The following is a 26,335-nucleotide window of genomic DNA, read 5'->3' on the forward strand; positions in this document are numbered from 1 at the left end:
GAAACCCGTGTCCCTCTTGTCCATGGTCGGCCTCACCAGGTTTTCATCTCTAGGGCGGTTTCCACTTTGTGACCTGAGGTCCCGCTTGTCAATAACCAGGGGTCAGCGTCAAGGCTTCTGGAACATGAGAAGCAGCCCCTTCCCACCCGGGGAGGGGAGTGCAGCCGAGGTAGGCCCCCCTCCTCTGAGATGCTTCGTGGGTCCCCGGAAGGCGCCTGGGTCAGGCTAGGCTCTGTCTACCAGCTCATGGGGGGTCATGCTAGGCCCCCTTGCTTATCATAGTTCCCCCTCACAGGGCCCACGGGGAAGTGTGGGCACACGCTGTCTCGGTCCTGGGGGACAGTGGGAGCTGAGGGGCCTTGGATGCTGTCCCTGGTGTGTGTGGCAGGACAGGGTGGCCTGACAGGGCTCAAGCGAGGCAAGGCTGGCCAAGGAAAGGCCGCCTGGGGCTCCTTTCCACATACACACACTCACACACATATGTTCACATACACACACTCGTGAACTCACACACATACTCACATGCACTCATACACACACGTACACTTATACACATATACTCACATGCATACATACACATGTGCACACACACACGCACACTCATACACATGTACACACACATACACTCACACATACGCACATGTGCACACATACACATACACACATATGCACACATACACACATACACATGCACACACGTATACACACACAGAAGACACTCATATACATATACACACATGCCCACACATGCACACTCATACACGTATACACACGTGCACACAGATACACACATACACATACAGGTGCACACACACTCATGCACACATACACATATGTGCACATGTATACACACACTCATACACACAAACACATACACACATTCATACACATATACACACTTCCGTACACATACACACTCACACATATACACACATGCACACACGTATCCACACACACACGCTCATAGACATATACACATGCACACACATACACACACTCATACAGATACACATGTGCACACGTATCCACCCGCTCATACACATATACTCACATGCATACATACACACATGTGTACACATACACATTCACACAGATACACAGCACACACTCATACACACACACTCACACACATATGCACAGAGAAACTTTCCAGAAGCACCCTGTGGCCTCCAGCACAGCTGCCCTCTGTGGTCTGCTTCCCATCTGCGGACAGCCTCATGTCAGTCCCTGGGTGCCAGCCACCAGGCCTCCTCCCCAGGCCCCTGTGTTGTCCCAGTCTGTCTGCAGCCAGAACCCAGAGCAGGCAGGCAGACAGATGGAAGGACAGACTCATGGACCCAGGGAGCAGGGCGACCAGTGGACCCCAGGGGCTAAGACTGGGCATTAACTGAGGCACCAACACAGCACAAACTAGGCGCGCCCTCATTTGCACAAGGAAATGTCTCCTAGAGGGGCTGCGCCTGGGAAGTTCTGTGCGTTAAACCATTTTTCTATAGAAAGGAGGAGATTACTCATAATTAAACAGTAATAACAGTGTGGTGTGAAGGACTCACCTGTACAGTACACAGAAATGGGTGTGGGCAGGCAGTCTATTTTTAGTGGTCTCCATGGCCACGGAGATTTTGTTTACAGCCATTTTTTTCTCTCCGTCTTTGGCGAGGCCATTGCTGATTTGCATTTTACTAGAAGATGCTGTCGCAAGTCGCTGATGTGGACTGGGGTGGGCCCAGGGTGTCTGGCCAGAGGGCCGTGGGGTGCACGGGGAGGTCCCTTGAGGATGGAGCCTTTGGTTGGGGGTTCGGAGAGCCCCAGAGGAGCAATCGTGGAGATAGCCTCTGGAAGTTTCCTTTTAGCTCCCTAACCGCAGCCCTGTCCCTCTGTACTCTGTCCCTGGTCCTGCTGAACCAGCACTGCCCCGCAACTCCTGCCTCCACTACACCGCCTCCCCTGTGCCCCCCACACCCCTCTCACAGCCCAAGCACGGCCCACACCTGTTCCGGGCAGCTGGGTGGGCTTTTATTGTGAGGCTGGAGGTACCACTGGCCAGACAGGGAACCCAGCAGTGCCAGGTGTGGTGTAGACGGTGTGGCAGCTGTCTGCCCCTCGGAGGGCAATGTGGTGGACGCTGGCCGGGCCTGGGAGGGTGCTTTCTGAACTGGAGGCTGAGCGGGCTTGCTGCCGGCCACTGAGCGAGTGAGCGGGCTGCCTTCCAGCCACTGCCTCCTTACCGCCCCCCCACCCGGATGTGCCCCTGCAAAGGGAGGCAGGGGCTGGTCACCCGTCTCTCCCTGCCGTTGTGGTTCTGCCCGTCCCTAGGACCTTCCTGTCACTGGCTACGGACTCACCATCCCCAAACCCAAAGCAAACCTGCTGCCATCGAGTCGATCCTGACTCCTAGTGACTCTATAGGACAGGGTAGAACTGCCCCACAGGGTTTCCAAGGCTGTCATCTTTACAGAAGCAGACCACCACATCTTTCTCCTGCAGAACGGCTGGTGGGTTCAAACCACCAACCTTTTGTTTAGCAGCCAAGCGCTTAACCACTGCGCCACCAAGGCCCCTTGAAGTCTCGCCATACTCAGGGTTAAAACCTGGGTATCAGTTTCCTAGGACTTCCATAACAAAGTACCACAGACGGGAGGGGGCAGGGGACAGGGCTTTAACAACAGAAATTGATTCTGTCACAGTTCTAAGGCTGAAATTGAGGTGTCGGTGGGGTGGCGCTCCCAGCAGAGGCTTTAGGGGAGGCTTTTTCCTTATCTCTTCCAGCCTCTGGTGGCTCCTGGCATTCCTTGGCTTGTGGCAGCATCACCCTACCTCTGCCTTTGTCTTCACGTGGCATCTCCTCTGAGTGTCCCCAAATCTCTCTCCTTCTAAGGACATCGTCATTGGGTCAGGACCCACCCTAACCTGGTATGACCTCATGTTAACTCCAGGAATTCTGCAAAGACTCTATTTCCAAACGGGGTCACATTCACAGGAACGGGGGGTTCGGACAGGCGTATCTTTTGGAGGACACAGTTCAACCCACGACAACCTGCTCTCCAGGAGCAACGTGGCCATGGGCATGGGTGGGCCTTGCCGTCCTGGGTTTCCAAGTGGGGGATGGGGTGTTTGGTGGCTTCCTACACATTCCTGTGGTTTTCTGTCTGTGGACCAGTGACCTGGGGTCATTTGGAGTGTGTGGCCCCCTCCCACGTCCTCACACCAAAGCTTCTGAGACGCGGAAACCAGCAGCCTTTGGACGCAGCAGTTCTGAGGGAGAGCCACCCGGAGATAGGAACCCTTCCTGCTGGGCGATTGGGGTGTAAGCCGAGGAAACTAAGCGGGCACAGCCCTCAGAGCCAGGCGCGGTTTAGCTCGGGTAGCCGACGTCTTGCAGGAAGCTGGTATGGAGGAGCCAGCGGGAGGCCCTGAGAGGGTAGTTTGCCTGGGTCTGCTTTGTTTTGGCTTCTCACCTTTTTTTCATTCCATCTGCACGGGTGTTTTCAGGCAGTGTCTGTTTATAAAAAAATCACCCGAGCTTGTTGGGAAAATGCCCAATTTCCCTTTTCCCGGAGTAGCAGACATCATTCTCTTGGAAGGGTCGGGGCAGACGCAGGCTTGTTTCCTGCAGCCATGGCTGACTGTGGCTGTGAAAATCCAAGTAGGGGAGAAAAGCCAACGGTGGGGGGCTTGGGAGTGAGAGGGCGGGGGGTGTGATGGGTCCACCCTTAGTGTTGGCGGGGGATCACACCACACACATGCATGTACACACATGTACACACATGTACATCACACATGCACACCACAAACACATATGCATGCATATGCATGCGCACACACTCCCAACACATACATACATGTACCACCACACGCACACATACGTATACATGTGTGCACATACCACACATACATGCACAAACTCACCAATACACACACATGCATACATACACACCACACAATTCACAAGTACATGTGAACATACATTCATGCACACACGTATGTGTACAGAACACTTACACATATGTACACATACACCCCACATGCTCACACATACACACAAGTACACATACATTCATACACACATACGTATGCATACAGAACACTTACACGTACGCATATACCCCACACACTCACACACACAAGTATACACATGTACACATACATTCATACATATGCCATGAATACTCACACACACCACTCACCAATGCGCACTCAGATATCCCTCACACACGCACACACACCAACACACATTTCTGATTTAATTGGCCCCGGTAAGCCCCATTCATCCATTCACCAAACATGCCTGAGTGCCCCCGAGCCCGGGGTTTGGTGTATTCATGGCATCCAGGAACTCAAGTACCTGGAACCGCACCTGGCAGTAGGTGTGCTCAGTTGCTGAATGAGTGAGTGGGTGAATGAATGATGTATGTATGTACGCTGTATGTCAGGCACCACAGGAGCCTCTGGAGATGGGATAGAGAATAAACATCTGGTCCTGCTTGTGGGCAGCCTCCTTGGGCAGGCGGGGACATGGGGGTGGCAGACACACCGACAGGCAGGCAGGTGATTGCAGTGCAGAGGGACAGGTATGGGGTGGGGAGCTTGGGGTGGGGGCCCAAGGAGGGAGGGACTCCTGATCCAGACTGGGGGGGGCGAGGTCAGGGGCCGGGAAAGGCCGGAGGAAGAGACACTGAGCTGGGCCTGGAGGTTGGGGGGGCGGTGCTGGGGGGAAGACACAGAGGCAGCACGTGCACAGGCTCTGGGTTGGGAGGCTGCTGCCTGGGGTGACGAAAACCAATCCAAGAAGGGCCGAGTGGTTTTGGTCTTTGTATTCTAACCAGTGCTGTGCTATGAGGTGCAAGAAAAAAAAATGCCCCAGGGCAGGTCAGCAGGATTAGAACCATGCACATAAAACCGTTAGGGAGCAGGACAAAAGGCAGGTCGTCAATCACCGGAACCATCACTAACCAGCATTTACGAGCTTCAGGCGCAGTGCTCAGTGCTGAGGGCGTGGAAGACAACACTCTCTGCTCATGGCATTCCCCTCCCCCAGCCCACTGAGGACTGAGTTCTTGCCTTCTGCTGCCTAACCTGGGGCAGCAGTGGTGTTCTCGCCTTTCGCGCAGGAGACCAGGGTTCGATTCCTGACCAATGGATCTCATGCACAGCTACCAACCATCTGTCAGTGGAGGTTGCCTGTTGCTAGGATGCTGAACAGGCTTCAGTGGGACTTCCAGCCCAAAATAGACTAGGAAGAAAGGCCTGGTGATCTGTTTCTGAAAATCAGCTAATGAAAACCCTGTGGGCCGCAGCAGTCGAATCTACAGCTGATCACGCGGATGGCGCTGGCCTGGGCAGCGTTTTGTTCCGTTGTGCTTGGAGTTGCCATGAGTTGGGGCTGACTCAGCGTGGCAGCTAACAACTACAACAGCTGGCTAACCACCTCTCATTCATCCTTTGAAATTCTGAGCAAGTCCCCCTTCTCTGTGTCCCCCAGTCTGAAGGAGCCCTTCCCTTCTCTAGACAACTCTCACTTTGGGTTTGAAACCAAGCCAGATGTGGGGCCTGATTTAGTCTTTCGTTGAGAGTTATTTCGTGTGTTTCCATCTTGTGTATGTATTTGAAAGAAGGTAGAGCAAACTCGTTGAAAACTTCGACAGCGCAGTAGAAAGTGAAAGCTCCCACTCCCTCCGCTCCCCTCAAGGGTAACGTCTTCAGCAATAGGTGGATCCCGCAGACCTTCATTCAATCACAGAGTGGTCATGTGATGAAGAGGGCTTTAGTGTGACTGTTGCTAAGTCCAAGCCGGCGTGCTGGGGCGTGGGGACATGTAGGTGGGACCTGCCACTCACTCTTCCCGCTTCACACTGGCTGTCGAGCCTCCTTCCCGGGAGCTTTGTGAAGTTCTACCTGGACCCTCTCCTGGTACCAGGCAAGGCGCCATGGCTGGGTGGTCCCATGAAGTCCTCCATGCTCTGACGCAGAACTGACATGTAAGAGTCCATCCTGAGCCAAACCGTGTGTTGGCCCTTGGGTCCTGACATGCGGTTTAAGAGTGTCAGTGTCTTTGATGAGGGCAGTGGTGGTTCAGTGATAGAATTCTTGCCTTGCATGTGGGAGACCCAGGTTCGATTCCCAGCCAGTCCACCTCATGGGCAGCCGCCACCTAGCTGACACTGGAGGGTTGCATGTTGCTGTGGTGCTGAACGGGTTTCAGTGGAGCTTTTTCCAGACTAAGACAGACTAGGAAGAAAGGGCTGGTGATCTACTTCCAAAAATTAGCCATTGAAAACCCTATGGATCACAATAGTTTGATCCGCAGCCAACCATGGGCATGGCACAGGACCGGGCAGTGTTTCGTTCCATTGTGCTTGGGGTCAACACAAGTCGGGGACTGACTTGACTTGTCAGTGGCTGATAACAACAACTTCTTTGGATTGCCATGATTCTTGGCTTCTAGGCTTTTTGACACTTATGAGAGAGGTAATTGACAAAAAGCTGGTGTGTGGTAGAAACGCAGCTGGACACCAAGATGGAAAGGTGGATGGGGCCGGCCTAGCCAGCTGAGGCTCCGGGACCACGGCTGGGGAGGGTACTCCTTCTGGGAGGCTGTAGAGGCAGGGCCAGTGTGGGGTGTGGAGAAGAGCAGGAGCCAGGCTGGAAAAAATGGAGGCGGGAGCTGGGGGTACGGTGGGTTGGGGCCAGGTTTTAAAGTCTCTGAGAGTTGGCGGTGGCGGGGAGGGGAGCACTGTCAGCATAGCAGGCTGCAGAGAGCCATGGATGGCTCTTGAGCAGGGGAGGTCTGTGGAGAACACATTGTCCAGGCAGGAAGGTGCTGGATGGAGCGATTAGAGCAGCCCAGCTGGGGGTGAGGAGGCAGCCCCAGGATCAGTTGTTAGGGCCTGCACTGCAGAAGACACCTGTCCAAGGGGGCACCTGGGGGAGGGATCAAGCCTGAGCTCCGCTGGGGGGGGGCTGTCTTCTGCTAATTGGCATGAAGGCCCTAATTGGCTGGAGGCGGCCCTGCTGCAGGGGCCATGGTCCCTCCTGGGAGGGCAGGTGCTGAGCAGTGGCCTGAGCCAGCCAGGGTGCCACTGTGAGGCCCACAGCACAGGTGCGCCACCCAAGGTGCCCCTGTGAGGCCCACAGCACAGAGTAGGAGGGTCCACTCTCTGCCAGCTTTTGGGCCATGGGCAAGGCTGCCCTCTAGCCCAAGGTGAACGGAGGTCTGATAGGGGTCCCAGGCAGGGGGGAGGGGTGAACACCTTCTCCTTCCTCCTTGAGCTGCTTTCCTTTCCCTCAGCTCAGCCGCTGTCTCCCTACTGGGGTAAGGGGGCAAGGGAGCGTCCTGGCTAGGAGTTTGGCCTCTAAACGACAGAGTGAACTCAAGGCTTTCCCCATCTCTTGGATCCCTGGCCTCCTAGGCACCCACACTGTGGCCGCCCCTGCTGGGAGCTCTGCAGCCAGAGGCTGGGGTCTGCCAGTGCCCCATGTTATAGACGGCGAGACTGAGGCTCAGAGGGGTGAAATAAACCCAGCCAGGGGCACAGCAAGGAGCCCTGGTGGCGCAGTTAAGTGCTCACTTGCTAACTGAAAGGTTGGATGTTCAAGTACACCCAGAGGCACTTTGAAAGAAAGGCCTGGTGATCTACTTCTGTGAAGATTACAGCCAATAAAACCCTATGGGGCAGTTCTACTCTGTCACACGGGGTCGCTATGAGTCAGAATCAACTTGACAGCATCCAACAACAACAACAGGGTTAGAGCTGAAAGGTTTGCCGGCTACAAATCCAGCTCCAAAGATTGAGGGCACTTCCCATCCAGTCACCTGGCACCGAGGCATTACCTGGTCATTGATTGTCCAGCCTCTTCAATTTCCAGGCAAGGAAGTGAGTGTCAACAAGGACAGCCAGTCTCTGCTGAAACCACCCCAGAGGACGCATCTAGGCCCCCAGCCCTCCTTCCCTGCAGCTCACTTGGGGTCCCCACCCCCCTGGGGCTCCCCTTTCCTCCATGCCCTCCAAGCCGGCCCCCACCATGCCCACCCTGGCAGGCACCCTCCCGAGCTCTCAGGGAGTCGTTAATCCCCGTCAGCAGCAAGCAAACAAACGCCCTGCTCCATTGATTTCGCAAGGCTCCAGATTTAATTAGGTTTTCCAGTTTTCCGCCTGTCCTGGGCCAATCACTCCTTAAAACAGTGGAGAATTCATTGCACCTGCTGTCAGGAAGCTCTCTCCCCAGTTAGAAAAATAATTAAGCCATCATCACACATCAGGAGTAATGAGTCACCATTTTTCATTCGGTTTGCAGGTTGTTTGTTTTCTTCTGCGCTGGCAAAGAAGGTGCAAACTAAATTTGAGCAGCTGCCAAGTGGATCTGCCTTCCTTTGCCTCATGCCCCTTCCCTCGCATCTCCGCAGAGAACCCCATTTCTCCTTGAGAGGTGCTGCTAGAGATAGCAGCTCCAAGGATGCAGGCTTGGGTACTGGGCCAGGGGGAGTCAGTGTTTCTGCCCTTTCTCAGGTAGCTGCCACCCAGGTGGCCACTGTCCAGGTAAAGTGGGAGGTGGCACCTGTTAGAGAACCAACACCTTGGCCCTGCAGGTAGCTCTGCTCTTCAGGTGCCCCCACATCTGGACACCACCAGGGTCCCACGAGACCCTTCACCTGTACACATACCCAATAATCTGGCTCCTGTCAGATCAGCCCCCATTTCAGGATCAGGGACTAGTGATTTGGGGATGGCACGTTAAACTGCCACATCTGGCTTGGGTATCAATTCCATAAAGATATCTGGGTGGGCACTACTTGCAAACTCCTGGGCCAGGGGCTGTGGGGCTCACAGAGGTGCCCCCTCTCAAGGGATCGCAGGCTGGCTGGAGGGGCCCCCGTCAGCCAAGAGCCCAGGCACTGTCCAGGTGGGCTCTGGGAATTGTGGTGAAGGGGAATTGATGTGGTGGTCTGCTTCCGTAGAGATTTACAGCCTTGGAAACACCGTGGGGTCACTATGAGTCGGAATTGGCTTGATGACAGTGGGTTTGGTTTTGGGCATTTTTGGGGGGGGTCAGGGGAGTCACTGGGTGGACCCCACATGTCCAAAACAGGACTTTCTCTTTCCCCCCACCCATTTTTGCCCCTTCCGGGCGGGGGGCACAGTTAATGTGGTTGGCTGCTAACCGAAAGGTTGGAGGTTCAAGTCCACCCAGAGGTGCATTGGAAGAAAGGCCTGGAGATCTACTTCTGAAAAGTCAGCCATTGAAAACACTGTGGAGCACAGTTCTACTCTGATACTCGTGGGGTCGTCATGAGTTGGGGTCGACTTGATGACAATTAGTCTGGTCTGGGAGCCAGGGGCCTTCCTAAGTGCGTGTCCTGTTTCTTTCCCTTTAAAAGGAAGAGAGAAGGAAACTGGACCCCTCCTCCCATGGGTCTGGGAACACCATGGGCTGCTGGGGGAGGGGGCACTTCTGAGGGCAACTGTGAGCCAGGCAGCCCTCTAGAGGTGAGATAGCCACACCTGGAGATCCCAGCCTCGCTCCCTGCTTCCCTGAGGAAGGTAAACCAAAATAACAACAAAAAAAACCGAAACCCATTGCCATCAAGTCGGTTCTGACTCGTAGTGACCCTATAGGACAGAGTAGAACTGCACCATAGGGTTTCCAAGGAGCACCTAGAGGATGTGAACTGCCGACCTTCTGGTTAGCAGCCATGTCCCTTAACCACTATGTCACCAGAGTTGGGCAGGAAATCCTGGATGCTCGGGCAGAGAAAGGGTCTGCAAATGGTCTCTGCTGCAGAGGTTGATCACACCAAATAAACAGGCTTCCTTTTGGACAGTTGCTTTTGTTGACTCCCTCATGGCTGTGTCATTTTTTATAACATGCCTATGGCTCAGGAAGGAGCCTTTCCTTTGGGACTTAGAAGCTTTTCTTGTTTTTTTTTTTTTCCTTTCTATTTTGAAGAATGTTTGAATGTTTAAGGAGGTAGTACCCACATTCCGCCACCTGGTGGCGCACATGAGCAGTGTGAACCTGGGCATGGACTGTATTTTTTAGAGCAATTTTGGGATTCTCGAAAAATTGTGAGGAAAGTATACCGCATTCCCCTATGCCTCCTTGCCCCCCTGCACACAGTTCCCCTGTTACTAACACATTACATTTTCCTGGTACATTCGTTACAGTTGATGAATCAGCCTTGATACATTGTTATTAACTGAAATCCATAGTTGACACTGTTTTGTTGTTGGCTGCCCAGTGGATTCGGAGTCATAGCGACCCCATGTGACACAGTAGAACTGCTCCACAGGGTTTCCTAGGCTGTGATCTTTATGGGAGCAGATTGCCAGGTCTTTCTCCCATGGAGCCACAGCCAATTTGTGCTGTATAGTCCTGTGGGTTTTGACAAATGCATAATGTCATGTGCCCACGAGGACAGCATCACACAGAATAGTTTCACTGCCCTAAAAATGCACTGGGCTCCAACTGGCAGTTCCCTAACCCCTGGCAGCCCAGCTGCCATCAACTTGATGATCTCATGAGTTCCAGAGTAGAACGGTGCTCCACAGCGTTTTCAATGGCTGTGGTTTTGGGGGGGAACACTGGGGGCGTAATGGCTGCTAACCAGAAAGTTGGCGGCTTGAATCCACCAGGTGCTCCTGGGAAACCCTATGGGGTAGCTCTACTCTGTCCTTTAGGGTCACTGTGAGTCAGAATCGACTCAATGGCAACGGGTTTGGTTTCGATGATCTTTTGAAAGTTGATTGCCAGGCCTTTCTTCCAAGACACCGCTGAGTGGATTCAAACCTCTAACCTCCTGGTTTGTAGCCAAGCGCTTAACCTTTTGTACCACCTTGGAACTCTGAACCCCTAGCAACCACTGATGTATTCACCATCTCCATAGTTTTGCCTTTTCCAGAATGTCGTATAGTTGGAAACCATACAGTGTGCAGACTTTTCAGACTGGCTTCTTTGAGGCTGTATTTCTTCCTGTTGTGTACCCACCCGATCCCATCTGTCCTCCTACAGGGACCAAGTCTCTGGGCTGGGGACACCGGGGTTGGTGAGCCTGAGTTTTGGGGCCTTTTGCTTGGTTCCTTCACTGTCAGACTTTCCCCCACTCTGCACCCTGTCCCCAGGGAAGCAGCTCTAGTCCTAATTCTACTCCAGATATGAACATGGCTAGAAGCCTGGTAAATCTATTGTTTACACAACTCCTTAAAGTATCTGTGGGTCAAGGCAAAAAAAAAAAAAAAAAGAAACCCTTTGGCATCGAGTCAGTTCTGACTTATGGCAACCTTGTGCGTTACAGAGTAGAACTGCTCCATAGGGTTTTCTTGGCTGTGATCTTTACAGAAGCAGATTGCCAGGCCTTTCCTCCATGACATTGCTTGTGTGGGTGTGACCTGCCAACCTCTGCATTAGCAGCCGAGTGCAATCCTCTTGTGCCAGAATGAGTGATTCTGAATGTCTTCCGACTTTTTCTGAGCAATGGTGAAATATTTCTGTGTTCTGGAAGCTGGAGCTAGATTAGTCCTGTGTTAGAGGGATGAGGAAAATGTGAACTTCAAGAAAGAGCTAACATTCCTCTTACTAGCTGCATCCTTCTGAGAATGGAAAGCAGCTGAGCTTGGAGACTCGGGTTGTTCCAGGTGTTCTCCAAGGAGGAGCTGTTGTTTTCCCTGTGCTTGCAAAGCACAGTGCCATGAGGACAGAGGGCAGGAGAAATGCCTTCTTCAGGCATGAACATTGTTTAGTCCTTGGGGTTTTAACCGGGAGTTTTCCCACTGACTTAAAGAAAGGTATCTTCCTTTTCCCTTTCTTTCTGTCCCCTGGGAATGTGCACCACCGGGCCTTTGCAGGGCTGCCATTGGGATTTTGCCCAGTTGAACGGCCCACAGTGGTGAAGGGCTATCCCGGGACCACTGCAGTGAAAAGACAGAAACGCCATACAGCCTCTCCATACAAAACCATCTCGTCTACAGCACGAAAACCCTTCACAGAAGTTAAACGCGGATACTCTCATTCTGACAAAAACTGTATATCAGCCGGGAGACGCTGAAGTGGCTGTGGTGCCTGGGCAAGTGCCCTTAACTCCTGTGCCTCAGCTTCCCCACGTGTAAAGTGGCAATAGTAATAGCGCTCACCTGAGGAGTCGCGGGGAGTGAGGTCAGTTCACATGTGGAAAACAGCTCACATCGTGTCTGGTTCTTAGGAAACGCTGTGTGAGCACTGGGTGGTTACTTGTCCTGGTTTTGTGTACTAGCATTTCTCTAGGCAGCTCTGGTTTCTCAGCCCCAGCACTGCTGACACATGGGGCCGTTCTCTGTCCTGGGAACTGTCCTGGGCCTTGTAGGCTGTTGAGGAGCGTCTCTGGCCTCCACCCTCTCGGTTCCAATAGCACCCCCACTCTAGCTGTGACAACCAAAATCGTCTCAAGACATGGTCAGCTGTCTCCTGCGGGGGAGGGCAGGGGGGTATGTGTGGCAGAATCGCTCCTGGTTGAGAAGCACTGAAGCAGTGTATGAAGTATGCATATTTTGCTTGTTAATGAACCTTATCAAGCACCCTGTCACCAGGCCATTCCAGTGCACATCCCAGCATGTCCCCACACACTTAGATACCACAACGCCCCCAGGTTTTTCCATTCTCCCAATACGGCAGAGCAAACTGGTACCATGAGGCCTTGGTCCTGGCCAGGAGTCCCTTAGGGCTGGACACTCCAGTACTTGGTGGAGGCTCAGAGAAAGTTCTGGAAGCTGTCCTTTCTGATGCAGCACGAGACCACAAAGGCCCAGGCTGCGCTGTCCGCGGGAGCTCAGGGCATCCCTCCCGAGTCCCACGCCTGCTGTCTTGCATCCACAAAGCTGTGGGTAGAGGCCCTCATTACTGCTCAGTGCAAACCCAACTGTGTAGTCTTCGCTAGGCTGCCTGAGCCTTGGTTGAGATTTTGAAAGTAGACCACCAGGCCTTTCTTCTGAGGCTCTTCTGGGTGGATGTGAGCCTCTAACCTTTTGGTAAGCAGATGGGCACATTTGCTGTTTGCATCACCCAGGGCCTCCAGTGCCCAGAGTGGCCCCCAAGTCTGGGTGGCAGATTCATAACTGCAAGATTTCAGTAGGTCCCCAGGAAGCGGGATTCCCTCCTGGTGCTAAGTGGTGGTCGGCTCCATCATACTTCTGCCGGGCTGGGATAACTTGTCCCCTAGAAGTGGCCCTTTAAGGCAGGGAGCGACGGGGCTTGCCCAAGACAGAGCCTTAAAATGTTCCCACCTCACCCTGGGCCAGCCTCCATCCCACTGGCTGCCCACTCAGCTGCGCCCCGCCCGGCAGCACTGTGCTCTCTCTCCAGCACTGACCCCTTGCGTGCTCCCCAGTGCTCCTGGAAGACAAAGGAGCTGAAGCCCTCCATGGTGGGAGGGGCGAGGGACGGCAGCATTTCGAAGTTTGCAGAGAAGAGCCACAAAGGCGGGGTTTCTAGCTGGTAAAATGGGAGTGTTAGCATCAGTGGTACTCAGAGTCGGCGGGCAGACGGTGCTGGTCTGTAGACTGTGTGCCACCAGCCCATGATGAGATGGGCATGTGTTCCAGGACATTCACAGGAACCTGGCATGGCCACGCCACCAGAGCTTGTGGCCAGCAGCCTCGTCTCATTGAGCAGGGTGCCGATTGTCACCTAGTGAGTCCCATGGGGTGACAGGCACCAGCCTGCAAAGGTTGGAAATAAAACAAGCAAAATACTTGAAAAGCCCTGGTTGCTCATATCAGGCCGATGTCAGGACTGTGAGGCGATGCTGCCTCCCAGCCAACCCAGATGATGGTGGGGTCAGGTGCCACTGGGGTGTTTGTCTGTCTTTAAGGATGTCCTGGTCCTGGAAGGTTGTGCTTGGCGCTCAGTTCTCGTCCATCCTTCACAGCACCCCCTGAAATCGTACCTCCTCTAGAACGTCTGGAAGCACCCCCCCCTGCACCCCACCATACTTCTCTCGACGGGCGCTTATCCTGGTGTCCCCTCACCCCATCATTGGCCCTCCCCTCCCCCTCTTCTCCCACTGGGCAGAAGTTTGGTGCATAGTTACCTGAGCCCAGGACTCATGGAGCCCGAGGCTGACAGGCAGACGGCACTCGAGAGCCTGAGACCGCATGCGGATGGGGAAGGCTGCTCTATTTGGAAAGAGAATATATGCAAAGTGGTCTGGGGAGAGGAGAGAGCAGCTTGGCCGCTGGACAGCCGTTTATTCTGTGGATGTGATCCGGGGATCTCCCTTATGTACTGGGTCTCAGGAGGTCTGGGTCTTTGGCACGGGGGTCCTATCGCCCTGGAGTGGACACACAGAGGAGCAGGCCTGGCGCCCCCCCAGCCCAGTCCCCAGATGCCAGCCCCTAGGTGACCAGAGGGCCCACCTGTGCCTGGAGGGCTGAGACTCTGTGGAAGCTGCCCCATCGCTCCGGACAGGTGGCCCTGGAGCCCTGTCCAGGCGTCAGCAATGGGCTGGCTGGCCGTGGCCTTGTCCCTCTGCATTGCAGGGTGGCAGGGAGCAGCCACAGCAGCCCTGCGCCGTGGGTGGCCGTGGGAGTGATTTGTTGCTAGCAGAGGTGAGCTGCGTGCTCCAGCCCTGGAGACGGCGCAGTTCTCAGCTGCTGTGTTTTTCCATCCTGCACCTTTCATCCTTCCCTCTCAGATACCCAGGCTCCCTGGGCCCAGGAGCTGATGAATCAGATTTATGTGGCCCTCAGTGTCCCAGGTGCTACTGCCAGGCAGGGAGCTAGCGGATGGCCTTCAGCGGACAGCTCCAAGCAGTGCTGGCCAGGGCCACGAGGGGGAGCCAGGGACCGTGGCATAGAGAGAGGTTTCCTGGGGTGGGGGTGGGGGATATTCACCTGGCTTACCCCAGACTCTTGGATTCACTCAGCTTTTTCTCCTTCTTTTTTTCCTCTAATAAACAAGTTAACTTGGGTGGGGGTGGAGGGACCTTACTGGTAGAAAAGGTGCACCTGGGCCTTGCCTCGTTGCTGTTGGCGGGTGATCTCACCTGTAGGTTGTCTTGTTGCTATTAGCTGCTGCTGTTTGTAGTCAGCCCTCACTCATGGTGTCCCCATGCACAGCAGTACGAAACACTGCCCGGTCCTGTGCTATCCCCATGATCTGTTGTGGATCAGGCTGTTGTGATACACGGGGTTTTCACTGGCACATTTTCAGAAATAGATCACCAGGCCTTTCTTCCTAGTCTGTCTTAGTCTGCAAGCTCCACTGAAACCTGTTCAGCATCATAGCAACATGCAAACCTCCACTGACAGGTGTTGGCTGTGTGTGAAGTGCATTAGCTGGAAATTGAACCCAAGTCTCCCGCATGGAAGGCGGGGATTCTACCAATGAACCACCACTGCCGCCACTAACCTGTGAATACTCGGACTGAATTATGAAACCAAAAGTTAGTGTCTTCAGTAAAGGTTCTTGATCTTGTTAGAAAAAAACGCCTTGTAACTTTTTTTTTTTAAATCTCTTGTTTGCATCATAGCTCATGATATCCTTTGCATTGCAAGTTTTACTGGTACTCTTGCTTGGTATTCGAAGTTTGGGGACAGGAAATGTGTGTTCATTCATTCATACTTGATAGGTATATGTTAACATAAACAAGAAGGAAGCAGCCTCAGAGAAGTTCCGAAAGAGTAGTAATATATCAGTCAGCATAAGCTAGGTTATGCTCAGTAACAAACAGCCTCACATCAAAGTGCTTTAACAAATACTGGTTCATGTCCAGCTCACATGACATTGTGGGTGGCTGGGGCCAGTTTAGGAGGCCCTGGGTGGTACAGTAAGCACTTGGCTACTAACTGAAAGGCTGAGAGTTCAGATCCACCCAGAGGCACCTCAGAAGAAAGGCCTGGGAATCTACTTCTGAAAAATCAACTATGGAAAATCCTATAGAGAGCAGTTCTACTCTCCACACATGTGGTTGCCGTGAGTTAGAATTGCCTAGATGACAGCTGGTTTTGTTTTTGTCTTTTTTTTGGGGGGGGGGGGCTCAGCACAGCATTGTTGCCACCCTCACTCCAGGGTCCAGACTCAGGGTGCAGCCACATCTCCTGGTTACTAGGGAAACGGAAAAGAAATTGTGGTGAAGTGCACACGGGATCTTAAAACTTCCACCAGAAGTGACCCCCCACCAATTCACCAGCCAAAGCAAGTCATGTGACGGTGTCTCACTTTAAGCGGGTGGAGATGTGCGTCCTACCCTGGGCCCAGCAGGAGAAGGTTCCGGAAGGTTGTGAACAGCCCTGGTGGGCACCACAAACACCACCACACTAACTTGTACCACACACCTAGGGTCAGCACTGCTCTCCATGTGGATGTTATTGTTGTGTGCCATCGAGTCAATTCTGACAGCTCTGCACAAGACTTAACTCACGAAGTCTTCACAGCCCCGCCATGCACAGAGGGTTACATAATGGGCCGAAATAGCCAGCCGAGTGGCCTGGCTATGGGTCCGTGTGCTGAATCGCCTCCCTCTGCTGACTGGGTCCCATTCAGGACACACGGTCCCATCAGCGGCCAGCGAGGAAGAAAGGAGACGGTGAGGTGAGGCTGCCTCGTGATCTCCAGGTGTCCACCGTTGACACTCCCTCGTTCCACAGGATGGAGACAGCCGATGGCAAGAGCTGGTGCAGAATAAGGAGGTTAGAAATCAGAAGAGAGGGATAGAGAGAGAATGGAGGAAGGGAATTGACTTGACGGCAATGGATTAGTGAATATACACACTTGCTTTCCCAACACAGCTATGGCGCTTAAGAAGCGGCTCTTAGTTCTTCTGTCTGACCGCTCAGAAATAAAAAGTTACCCCATGTTGGATGTTCACGGCGGACCAGGCAGCAACCTGAGTGCTTTTCATGTCTGATCTCATTCCTCACCCACAACAGGCAGCAAAAGATGTGCAGTGAATAGCTCCATTTAACAGATGGAGATGGTGAGGCTGAGAGGCTAAGGAATGGCCCAGAGTCGACCTGCCAGACCTCATCACCTGTGTCCAAGACAGCAGAAACCCTAGCCACCAGCAGCCTTGGTGGGAGCATGGCCATGCACGTTTCCTTCCACCACGGGGCAGCACGTGTCCGCTCAGCTTGGAATCCAGGCAGGAAGGGGCCTGAGATTTTCCAGTCCTGCCCCTTCTTTTACAGATAAACTGAGGTCTGAGAGGAGTGTGCCCTCTCAAACACACACAGACACTGGTTGTCATGCAGGGCCTGGTGGCCCCAGTGTCTGCAATAGCCTCTGCACCCCAGTACACATACATGCACACACACGTGCATGCAGACACATGCATGCCTGTACATGAAAGCATGAGAGCACACACGTATAAATGCACACTTACACATACATGCATACCCATGCATGCATGTGAGCATGCATACATGTGTGTACCCACACACATACATTCATACAGATACACACATGTGCACACACATGCATGTAAGCACACATGCAGATACATATGTGCATTCACACACATGCACACCCACACACGTGCACATATACATTCACACCCATATATGCATGTGAGCACACATGCATGCACACAGGTGTACACATGCATTCACACACATACACACTCGCATGCACACCTGCACACATGCATGTGAGCACACATGCAGACATGTGCACATTCACACACATACATGCACACACATGCACACTCACATGCATGTGAGCACACACATGTGACACACATGCACATCTGTACATGCACACTCGCACACACAAACCTCCCTGCCTGGGCCTTGTTTCCTAGTTCATCCCACAACTGTGTGGTTAGTACGGAGCCAGACTGAAAGCTGGCATCTCTAGTTGGGTAGAGAAGTCATGCAGCTGAGCCTTTAGATAATAATGCAAGGAAGACATCATTACGATATCCATTATTAAGGTGAGGAAACTGAGGCTCAGAGAAGTAACCTGCCTAGTCCTCCCTAGTCAGGATAGCAAAAGCTGGAACTCTAACCCGGGTGTGCTGGATTTTAAAGCCCTTTGCTCCCCGGGGACTGCTTCCCTGACAATAGGTCAGCAGGTGGCAGGTGGCAGGTGAGAGGTGCTGGTACATGAGACGAGGGGAGTGTGTGGTCTGCTGGGCTAAGGAATTTGGATTTCATTCTGTGGGCAATGGGGAGCCACTGAGGGTTAAAGAGGGAGGGGAGGTGTATGATGACAGTGATGTTTTAGGGAAATTATCAGGGTAGATCTGAGGAAAGAGAGCCAGATATCAGGGAACCCAGGTGGAAGGGGTTAGAGGCCCTCAGACATGAGGTCTGAAGGCTCTGATGGGAAGTGGGTTGAGGAGAGAATTTGAAGAGGAAGCAAGAGAAACTGCCAAGGAAGAATCCACAGGAATTGGTGGCTGTGAAGATGGGAAGGGGGAAGGGAGAGAGGGGAAGCAAAGCTGGCCTGGGGCCCCAGAAGGTTCAAAGGTCCCGCCCTCCTCTCCCCACGTGCTGGGATGAGAGGCTTCTGGGGGGTGTTGGGAGGAAGCTGCCTGGTGTGAAGGGCTCCCCAGCCTCAGTGGTCCTGAATGCCCCTGGTGCTTTGCTTAACTTCCCAACACCTAGACACCCACCCAACCCTCCTTCTAGTAATTTAGGACAGACGGCGCACTTCCAACTTGCCTGGATCCCAAACGCATCTTCCTGTAGCCCCATGTGCCCATGTGTGTGCCCGTGTGTGTGTCCGTGTGTGTTAGACTGGCAGCTGGCCCCACATGGGATCTAACCCATCACCCAAACACGATGCTGCACACCCATGATGTTAAAACTCAACAGGAGACAATCTTGTGGCAGAACCAAATGAAGTGTGGCGTTTTAGGGCCTCCACCTGGGCTGCTGGTGTTTTATGTGTTTGAAAGAGCAGGATGCAGTGGATGGGTGCCCCACCTGTCTCCGGGAGGACTCTGGGTGGTGGAAGCCGGCACAGCGTCGCCGAGGCTGAGCGGGCCTTAGAACTGTCAGAATGCAGCCTGGCACTCGCACTTTGTGCAGCGGGCCGTGGAGGGCTGGCTCTGTGACCAGGCCTCTTCTCCTTGGTGAAAACCTGCTGTTTTGGGAACATAGAGAACTGCATTTCCAGCCTTTCAGGACTGGAAGACGGCCCCCTGCTGCCTAAATCTCCTCTCCTGCAAGCTGTCGTCCTTTGTGGCCCTGAGCAGACTAATCCATGTCGATTGCTTTGGGCAGCAGTTCTCAAAGTGAGGACCATGGACCAGCAGCAGCCACCTCACCTGGGGACCTGCCAGGAATGCCAACTCTTGGCCTCAGGCTCCTGCTCTGGACATCAGGATTCAACGTGTGTGTGTGTGTGTGTGTGTGTGTGCGCGCGCATGCACTGGGAATGTGTATTTTTATCACTGGGCAAGTGAGTAGGCACCCACCCCAGGCCTAAGCATCAGGTACTGGGCGGGTGGGGAAGGAGGCACAGCCTGTGTGTTCACGAGCACCCCTAGCTGAGGTGATGCTCCATCAAGTCAGACCCACAGAGTTAGAGATGTGCTGGTAAATGTTTAAAATGGGCTCTTCCAGAGGAAAAAAATAACCTGTCGTGTCTGCCAATTTCCATGGTGTAAATACTCCAGAGAGGATGAGAAGGTGAATCCAGGCCCTGGAAATCCATTCCAAGGAGCCTTCTGGGGGAGTGTGCCCTGGAAGACCCCTCACCCTAAAAAAAAGAAAGAAAAAATCCCCAAACCTTCTTGTTTCCATCCCACATGACTACTGACCCTCACTGGACCCCCAGAGTAGAGTGAATGGCCGAGGGTCTCTCTTGTGAGTGTTTGCCTGGAGGAGCAGGGGAGAGGGGGAGGTAGGGGACCCGGCACTTGGGAAGGTAACCTCCTCCCTGGGACCTGGCCCTTTCGCTCCTGGAGCAGACCTCTGAATGGGCCTCACCCTCAGCGTCCACTCAGCCATCTGGCTGCCTCTGGCTCTTCAGCGTGTGGTCATCCAGGAGAATGAATTTGCAGAGAAGGGCAGGCAGCCCTAACACAGGAAGGGGAGGTTGGGTCGGAATGGAGCGGGTTTTAGGAAAGACGTTTCGATTTGACGGGATGGTACACAGGTGGTCCTGGGCTGAGCAATGATGACCGAAAATAGGAAGGTCTGCCCGGCTGGAGGGCGCGGGCGGGGCTGCTGTTAGAGCAAGTGGGGTGAAGAGGTGAAAGCCCGGACTGGGGGGCCATGAGGATGCAGCGCAGAGGGGCAGCTGAGAGGTCAAAGGCACGATGCACGTGACAGATATGAGGACGGCCTTGTCACGCGTGCTCACCGACCTAGAACCCCAGGCTTTCTTTCTGCTCAGAGGCCGACCACGCCCTTCTCACCTAGCCACAGCCTTCTCACCAATCATACAAGGTCTGAGGGGCGGGGCCTAGGCCTCCCGCCCATTCAGAGCCTTCTCACCAATCATACAAGGCCGGAGGGGAGGAGCCAAGGCCTCCTGTCCATTCACAGACTTCTCACCAATGATACAAGGCTGGAGGGGAGGAGCCAAGGCCTCCCATGCATTCACAGCCTCCTCACCAGTGATACAAGGCCGGAGGGGAGGACCTGGCCTGAGGCGGCTGGGCAGGTGGGAAGGAAGCATGGGGTCAGGAGGGTGATGGCCTGAGAATTTGCTGGGTGGATTTCCCGGAGCTGAGGCCCAAGACCGGGGTTAGGGATGGGGGTGCTCTCTTCCTCCTCTCCACCCCCTCCTCCTTCCCTCTGTCCTGGAAGTGGGGTGGTGGGAGAGAGGCTGGGGGAGGCGGGTGGCCACGCTCTGTGTGGTGCTGCCTAAATTTGCTTGGATGGAGAGGGGTGGGGTGCGGGTGGGTGGAGGCTTATGAAAACGCAGCTTCTGAGGCTCTCCTCTGGGTGGCGTGGCTCGGTGTGGTGGGGGGGGATCTGGGAATGTTTTAATGAGCAAACTCCCCTCTCCACCCACCCAGGAATGCTTGTCACCACGCACGTTTGTAACCCTCTCCAGTGCGCATTCTGGCCTCCTTCCTGGAAAAAGGTCCAGAGGGCGCAGGTCCTGCTGGTGTGGCCCCCCTCACCTGCACTGGCGAATCTGCAGGCTGGGGGCACACGTGTGCACATGCACCAGGATCTCGTCAGAACCGCTTATTGCAGAGGGAAGAGGAAGCTTAGAGCTGCGTGTGGCGCACCGGCGCTAACAGGATTAGAGGGCCTGGTCCCGGGGAGTTAAGGGAAGGCGCTCCGTGCAGGCTGGAGAGCGAGATTAGGGTGGGGGCGGGTGACTGCGGTTCGCAGATAAGCCGGGTGAGCGGGATTACTAACGAGGCCGCTGCGGTGGCTCCAGGCAAGGGCGGCGGGGACTGGGGCTGGGCCAGGGCTCACACCTGGGACACCTGCGGAGGGGTGGCAGCCACAGGAGGGAGGCACGGGGAGCCGCTGGCCTTATTCTGACCGCGAGGGGGCGCTGCGTTAGCGGAAGGGCGTGGGCCGGGAACACCTGCACGTGAACGTGGCCCCGCGCGGGCGTGAGCCTTCCAGGAGGTTCCCTGAGCCCCGGAGTCGCCGTGCACCACCCACCCGTCTTTCTGCTCTTCTAACTCCCAGCTTTGGTGGATGAGGAAGGAACGAGGAAGGAGCATGCGGGCTGGGACATCTGGACACAGCTGGAAATGTTATGTTTTAATGTGTTGTTTCTTTTTTAATTGAGCTGAAAATCACATAACTTGAAATCAACTGTCTAGAAGTGAACATTCACGGTGTTGTGCAACCACCACCTCTGTCTAGTTCCAGAACATTCTCATCACCCCAGATGAAACCCGGTACTTATTAGGCTGTTGCCCCCATTCCCCCTCCCCCAGCCCCTGGCAGCCAGTAATCTGCTTTCTGTCTCTATGGATTTACCTGTTCAGGACATTTCATATGACGGGAATCAGTCCATAGGTGGCGTTTTGCGTCTGGCTTCTTTTAATCGGCAAAATGTTTTTGAGGTTCGTCCACGTTGTAACAGGCGTTAGTACTTGATTCCTTTTTATGGCCGAATAATATTTTACTGTATGGTTATACCACATTTTGTTTACCCATTCACCTTTTGGCTATTGTGACGTGACAATGAACGTTGTTGTATAAGTATCTGTTTGGGTCCCCGTTTTCTATTCTTTGGGGTTTATACCTAGGAGCGGAATTGCTGGGTCATAAGGTAACTCCGTTTGACTCATTGGGAACCTGCCAAATGTTTCCACGGCGGCTGCACTGTGTGACATCCCACCAGAAATGCAGGAGGGTTCCAGTGTCTCTGCACTCTCACCAACGCTTGTTATTTTCCATTTGTTTGTTTTAAAATCCATCCTAGTGGGTGTGAAGCGCCGTCTCGTGGTTTGGATTTCTGTGTCCCTAATGGCTAATGATATTGAGCACCACTTGAATATGTTTTTGAAAAACTCAGGGAACCAGCTCCACGAGTTGAGAGACAGGATGCCCTTCGCTGAGGCTCCTCCCTTGGTCAGGGGCCACGCTTGGTGCTCTGGAGACTCTGGAAGGGCCAGATTTCTTGACTCCTCACAACTCCAAGCTCAGCCTGTGGCCAGAGCCCCCTTGTCCTGGCCTGGAGGCTGTGTGGGGGTTCAGGGTCCAGGAGCAGCAGGGAGAGGCCAGTAACCCTTAGTCTGTGTGGTCTTTGTGCCCAACAACACACGCACATGCACACACATACGTATAAACACATGCAGCTGCAAAACACATGCACAATACATACCTGCACAATGCTTGCACACACATGGACACATACATGCACACACACGTGGACACATGTAGATGTACCCTCAGGCACATGCACACATACATGCATACAAGCACACATGCACACACGTGTGCAGGTCAGCCTGGTCTTGCACTAGGATGCGGTAAGGGGTCAGCCCCCCACCCCTCCTGGTCCTGGGGCCACTAAGCTGTGGTTACAAGTGTCTCCAGGAGTAAGGGGGATCTCCTGCTGCCAAGGGAGAAGCTGACCTCTGCACCACCAACCTGAGGCCCTCCCAGGACTTGGCCGTGCTCTCGGGGCACCTGGGGCCTCCCGGTTTCCTCCTCTAGAGTAGCCGGTGAGCGGCTGATCAGCTGAGCCTGGGGCCTGTTGGGCCATGTCCATCAGACTCTGGCTAAACCAGGGGTGTGTATCCTGGAGCAGGCCTGGAGTGAGAGCTGTGCCTGTAGACACATGGGCCTTGTTTTCGGGGCTCTGATGAGGCCGCTCCCCAGAGTGTCTGGTGCTTGACATGGTGTGCTTCCCTTCTTGCCTGGGAATTGTTAGTCTAATAGGGCTGGTTTTTTAGCCCCTACGGATGCTGATGTTTGTGATAGAAAGCACACAGGTACCAGACTCTTTGCACATAGATCGTGTAAAGCCTCATCAACTGCATGAACAAATGCTCGTTGCCACCGAATTAAAATGGGCGATCAGCAGGGTGATCAGCATGGGTGTGGCTAGACTGTGCCCCCGAGGCCCTGCTTGGACAGGTGGACCCACCAAAGAACCTTCCAGAACTGAAGAGAGGCCCCAGGAGCCCTGGAACCTCTGCACTGGGAGTCCCTTTGGGCCCCTGAGTCCTGCCCCTCCATGTCCAGTAGTAGAGGCCCTGGGCGGGGGGCGGAGGGAGACAGTTACAGGGGAGTAAAAGGTGGGTTTCTGCCCCCCAGGTGTCTGCAGTCTAATTCGGATTTTCTGGCTCTAGCTGCCATTGCAAAACGTGATTCTGCTGCATGGGCTGTGAACCTTGGGACTGAGGGGGCCGTGCCCTGACAGCGAGGTCAGTGGAGAGACAAGCGCTTAGCTCCCTCGGCAGGGCAGCGGTGATGGGGACCCTGCTCGGGGCAGGGAGCTGGGCTGGGGTGGTCTCTGCAGTTCCTTCCCTGCCCAGGGTGCTGGGGGCCCCAGAGGGCAGGGGGGTGGGCATCGAGGACTCTCTGAAAAGAGGAAAGATGGGAGGGGTTGGGTGTTGAATGGAGAGTTCACATGGACCCTCCAAAAAGGCTTGGCTCCGTAAGGGACTTGTTGGGGAACAGGACACCTCTTTCCTCCCCTCCACCTGCTCCAAGGTGTGCATGCCTCTGCCACTTACTTGTGGGGAAACAGAGGCTGGAGGTGAGGGCTCTGGCGCTGGACAGACCTCCCTGAGCCCTAGCTCTGTCACTCCCCAGCCATGGTGTTCAGACTAGCAATTCCCTTGCACTTATGTTCTGTTTCCCTGCCTGTCACAGTCAGGTGAGGATAATGGTGCTCGGTGGTAGAATTCTCTCTGTCCATGCGGGAGACCCAGGTTCCATTCTCAGCCAGTGCACCTTATGCACATCCACCACTCACCTGTCACTGGAGGCTGGCATGTTGCTAGGAGGCTGAACAGGTTTCAGTGGAGCTTTGAGACTAAGATGGACCAGGAGGAAAGGCCTGGCGATCTACTTCCAAAAATCAGCCAATGAAAACCCTATGGATCGCAATGGTCTGATCCACAACTGATGGTGGGAGAGGCACTGGACTGGGAATGCTTCCTTCCATTGTGCATGGGGTCTCCGTGAGCCAGGGCTGACTCGACAGCAGCTAGCAGCAGCAACAACAACACGCAGGTGTGAGCACCCACCTTGGACGGTGTCATGAAGGCTGAGCATGGCAGCACATGGGTGTTTGAGAGTAAACCCCACTGGGATGATACGAGAGGCAGGACCCAGCCCTGATCACCCCCTGCCGGGAGCAGCCTCAAACATCCCCCTGGAACATCCCTGGCCCCCTGCCCTTGCAGAATGGGGGCACCCTCTTCATGGGGTCCATCTGTCTATCTGTGCCTTGCGTCCCCCTCGTGATCCTCAGGGTCCTTAGAAGCGTCTTCGTAGAAGCCAGCTCTCGGCCTTAAGTAACCTTTATGTGGATGTCTGCTGCTCACTGGTGGCAGAGGAGTCCTGGCCTGTTCCACCCTCCTTCCTCCTGCTGGGGGCTCTTGTCTGATCTGCCCTGTCAGTGGGCCCTGGGAGGATGCTCCCTTCCCCAGCTTCCCGCCCCCCAGCCCCCAGCCTCTACCCTATTCTGATCCTTCTCCTCCATCTTTGCATTTCTGGGCAAGTGGCTTGTGCGAGGCAGGTAGGCTGAAGAGGCCTGGGTGTGTATGGGCTTGTGCAGTTTTCAAGGGCCAGTGGTGGGGGGAGGGAGGGGAAGCTGGGGGCACTGGTCTCACAGAGGAGGGTGCCTACCACTGGCTGGGCCAAGAAGGGATCTGAGAAACCACTTAGGACCCTCTCCAGCCTCGGGCAGCTTCCTGGGGAGCAGCCAGCACACAGCCACTGATGGTGGGGTTACCGCCTCCCATCCCACCTTGAAATATCCCGCAGGAAAGGCTTTTTGACACCGGACTCTCAGCCAACAACAGTCGGCCACCATCCATGTATTGGGTGGTCAGGGCTGGCTGTGGGTGGGAGTCCATGCAGGGTTTCTCACAGCGGGGCTGACAGCACAGTGGCCTGCTTCTGCTCTTCCCTGTGTGGGTGACCCAGCCAGCACTGGATACACAGGCTAATCTGCTGGACCCCGCCCTGGCCAGCTGTGGCCTTCCCATGTGTGGCCCCTGGGTCTGGGGTTTTCCTTGCCCATGGTGGGCTGGCCAAGCTAGGACATGTGAGTAGTTACAGGGCCCCTGCTCTCTGATCCGGCCCCATCTCTTTTGTGTGGATGTGGAAGCTGGCCTTGCAGATGCCACAGAGAGGGGACATTCTGAGGGTCAGAGGGACCTCCGAGGTCACACTGCCCACCTGCCGTCCCCAGCATGCTGGGATCCCCTGCACAGATTCCTGCCTCTGAACGCCGATGTGCTGGGGAACTTACTACCTGCAGGTGGAATATCCCCCTTGCAAGCAAAAAAGAAGTTTCTGAGAGGACAGGGCTGGGGAGGGGGGGTGTCTGAGGAATGGCTCTGCCCCAGTCACTATGAGCTCCTAAGCCACCCTACAGTGAGGACCCCGAGACGCCACCTCTGGGGAGAATGATTTGCTTCCCCCAGCCTCACTGGGACCCCATGAGCGAGGGTGCACTGGAGAAGCCCTCTCTGGCCCCTCAATGCCCGAGGCAGGTGCAGCCTTCCTGCCTGGGCCAGCTTGACTTGACCGCCACCTCCCAGCAATGACCACTTTGGAGGGTGACCTCTCCTTGGAACCCAGGGACCAGAGATGGGCTGCCTTGAGCCCACAGGTGCCAGTGACAGCCAAAGGTGAGAAGGAAGCAGAGGCAGAGCCCCAGAGGTGCCCAGAGGGGTATAAGATGCTCTTGTGCCTGCCACCCACCTGGGGTGGGCATACCGGGGTGCATACCTATGAGGGAGGATGGAGAAGGGGGA

Source organism: Loxodonta africana, chromosome 18 (assembly GCF_030014295.1).
Source record: "Loxodonta africana isolate mLoxAfr1 chromosome 18, mLoxAfr1.hap2, whole genome shotgun sequence".
Classification (NCBI taxonomy): domain Eukaryota; kingdom Metazoa; phylum Chordata; class Mammalia; order Proboscidea; family Elephantidae; genus Loxodonta; species Loxodonta africana.